Genomic DNA, 3,381 nt, shown 5'->3' with positions numbered 1-3,381 from the left:
GGTGGCACCACCCACAGTGGGCTGGGCCCTCCCACATCACTCATCAAGAAGATGCCCTTCAGACATGGCCACAGGCCAGTCCAATAGAGGCAATTTCCCGATTGAGGCTCCCTCAACTCAGGTGTGTCAAGTTGACACTAAAGCTATCCAGCACAGACAGTAAGTGCTTTTACCCACTTAGCCACCAGGGCAGGCCAAAACAAACTAATTAAAAAACATTCTCTATTGGAGGATTTAAGAATTATAATTTCTAGGAAAGGAAAGTGATTACATTTTTGAATTCTTCAAGTTCTGCCAAATTTATTTTCTCATAAAAACCAATGCATATATAAATAGGTAGAGCTTTTGGGGTGCTTGCTGTGTGATGCTGGGCATCATGTCAACCTTCAGAGACTTCAGTGATCCCTTTCAACAGAGCTAGGTGTCTTTATCCTTATTTTATGTAGCCCAGGAGATTTGAGCTTAAACAACTTTCTCAAAGTCACACAACTATGGACAGATTCAGATCAGAATGACTCCAAATACCAACCTCTACAAACTTATACATTTGTGTTGAAAGTAAGTCCTGTCTTTTTGTTGAGAATCATGAAAGGAGAAAGTTCTGCATATCAGAACCTTGAAATCATGATCTAGATTTGTACTTAGCTGCTTGTATTAGGCAAGTGTTTTAGATTTTTCAGTCTGAGTTCCTCCTGTATTAATTGATAAAACAGGATTTAATGAACCACGATCTTTATTTTCATCTTCAGAGTATTATAAATTATCATTCATATAGCTGATACCAAGTCTAGAACACTGAGCTATACTTCTAAATTCATGCAAATAAATGGGAAAGTGATGACGACCTTACTGTGTGGAGAGTAAGATCAAATCTCTCATTTAGAGAGCAGTATCACTTTGAAGTGTGTTGCTACTATAAACCCATACATTTTGAATTGTTTGGTTTAACTGTTAATTGAGTGTAATTTCATTTGCATAATATGAGACTAATGTGGTAATTAACACTCTTCTTTCTAATTGCCACCCAATTAACCTGCTTTCAAAGTCTTGGTGAGAGTGCAGCATCTAAATATTATATCCATATTCTACTTAAGATGTAAGCCTGTGATTACCTTTTATGGCTTATAAATTTTAAAATTAATGACTTTGCAGCTGGAGCTCAGGCTCAATGTTATATCTCAAAATGGGTCTATTAGGTAATTATTTGATAACTAATTAAGTTTTAGCCATCTCACTAAATCAACTTAAAATGTTCCTCATATAAATAGATTTTAAGAATCATGAGAGACTCCTGAAAGACAAAACACAGAGTCAATCTTCCCATTTAGTCTATCCCTTTATGGTTTCTTCAGCAACATCCATCCATTATAGCTCAGTTCCTGTCCTTGAGTTGGAAACCTCTTATTCCTCATTTTGGAGGCAGAACTTTGACAAAGAAAGTGTCTTTTTTGAACTAGAATTGATGATAACTTCAAGTTTGGTTCCAAACTCTGACTTTATTTATGATCTGTTCTGAGCTGCTTATCCTAACCTCCTGCCCTTGCCTCTTGCTGTGCTCTCTCAGGGAGACTTGATATAGAAGCAGCAAGACCACAGTTCTTACTTTACAGGGCTGGGTTTGGTTTTCTGTACTACAGAGATATATTAGGATTTTACTGAAAGAATATTAGCCCTAAGCTTTTGAACCCAGGGAGTTATCTGTTATCTCAGGAAATGCTGATAAGCAGTATCAAAAGAAGAAATAATCCTATATCGCTTGTAATAGAAAAACATCATTTTAAAAGATGAAACCCTTGTGAAATCAAACACATTGTTAAATGTTGAAATCATAAAGATGAGGAGGATCACAGACATAAACAGTAAGCAGCAAGCTGAAGCCATCACTATAATTTAACCCTTGGCTATTCTACCTACTCTGACCCTAATATCATAGTTCATAGTGACTACTCACTTTTTCTAATTATGTGGGGATTTGGTATAATATATTTTTCTATGTGAAATTCTATCATCTTCACTTTTAGAAATTCTCTCTGTGGCCCTTCACTTATTTATTTATTGATTGATTCAGTATATATTTATTTAGTATTCAATACTACAGTAAGCTTTGAGAACTGAATGTTGACAAAAAGATACAGAGCTTGAGGAAAAATAAAATAGGAAACACTGACACTAAACAGATGACTGGCAGGACTCTGACACTAGGAATCATGCCAATGGACTAGATAATGGGGGACCCCATTAGGTTCCCAGTTCCAGAGAGAGAACTGACCTAAGAACATGGCATGTAAACCTAGTCTTGAAGAATGTGGGGGATGGAATAGCAGCTGACATCACTAACAGAAGAGAGTTCCAAGGATGGTTGTGGTACTACTGTTGAAGGAAGTCATCAAGTCAATGATGACTTGACACAGGGACAGTCTAGAGCAGCTCCTGTGACCTCAAAGGATACAGCATGGATCAAGATGTGAGGGAATGATGTACAGTGCATTCAGGGATCCATGAAACAGGGCCTCAGGCAACAAGTGTGGAAAGGGTTGACCCTCAGGTGTTGGGAATTCACTTTTAGAAATCTTTAAAGTATACCTTACTTATCTATTATTTGATCATTTCATACATGTATACCATGCATTTGGATCATATCCACCCTCTTCTCTCTCGTATCCAACCTTTCCCAGACTTCCCCTACCAACTTGATATCCTCTTTTTTTTTATGTTCTTTATGACCCACTGAATCCTGTTAGTGCTACCCATATGTACTTGAGTGTAATGATATGCAGGGGAGTATGGGCAACCCATGGCAGGTTACAGCCCTGAAAAAAATTGAATATCTCTCCCCCAGTAACTGTTACAAACCCCTCCTCATTGGGAGAATTTTAATTTCATGTGTGCTATACTTAGAATTACATCTTAAAAGAATTGTCCTGACTAGAAAATGTGAAAAAAAAGATTACAGTGTAGTTCTTCCTACCTCTACCCATCTCTGGCAGCATTCTAACCTCAAAAACTGACTTTGTAAGGACCCACAGACAATAGAGGTCAGTAAAGGCCATGGCTGTTGCTATGAAAACACAATCAGGGTAAGCCAAGGGAATGTTCGCAGACATAACTGAAAGCATCAAAGTGCATCAGAAGTAATGGATTGGAAAAAATAAGGAAGTCTACAAAACTATTTGTTACAATTATACTAGAGTGTTGCCACAGACACTTAAAAAAGACAAAACGGGAAAAGGAGAGGGAAAGAGGGAGGGAAGGAAGGGGAAGACAGGGCAAAGCTTTCTGGAGCAAGTAATTATAGTTTCATATCTAAGTTAGAATTTATCATTTTCAAAATATTACATTTAAATTGTATTTGCTCATCACAAGAACTTTAAAAAGTATTTT

The sequence above is a fragment of the Nannospalax galili genome, unplaced genomic scaffold (genome assembly GCF_000622305.1).
Source record: "Nannospalax galili isolate Female #2095 unplaced genomic scaffold, S.galili_v1.0 scaffold190, whole genome shotgun sequence".
Taxonomy (NCBI): domain Eukaryota; kingdom Metazoa; phylum Chordata; class Mammalia; order Rodentia; family Spalacidae; genus Nannospalax; species Nannospalax galili.
Note: the sequence above shows the minus strand (reverse complement) of the source record.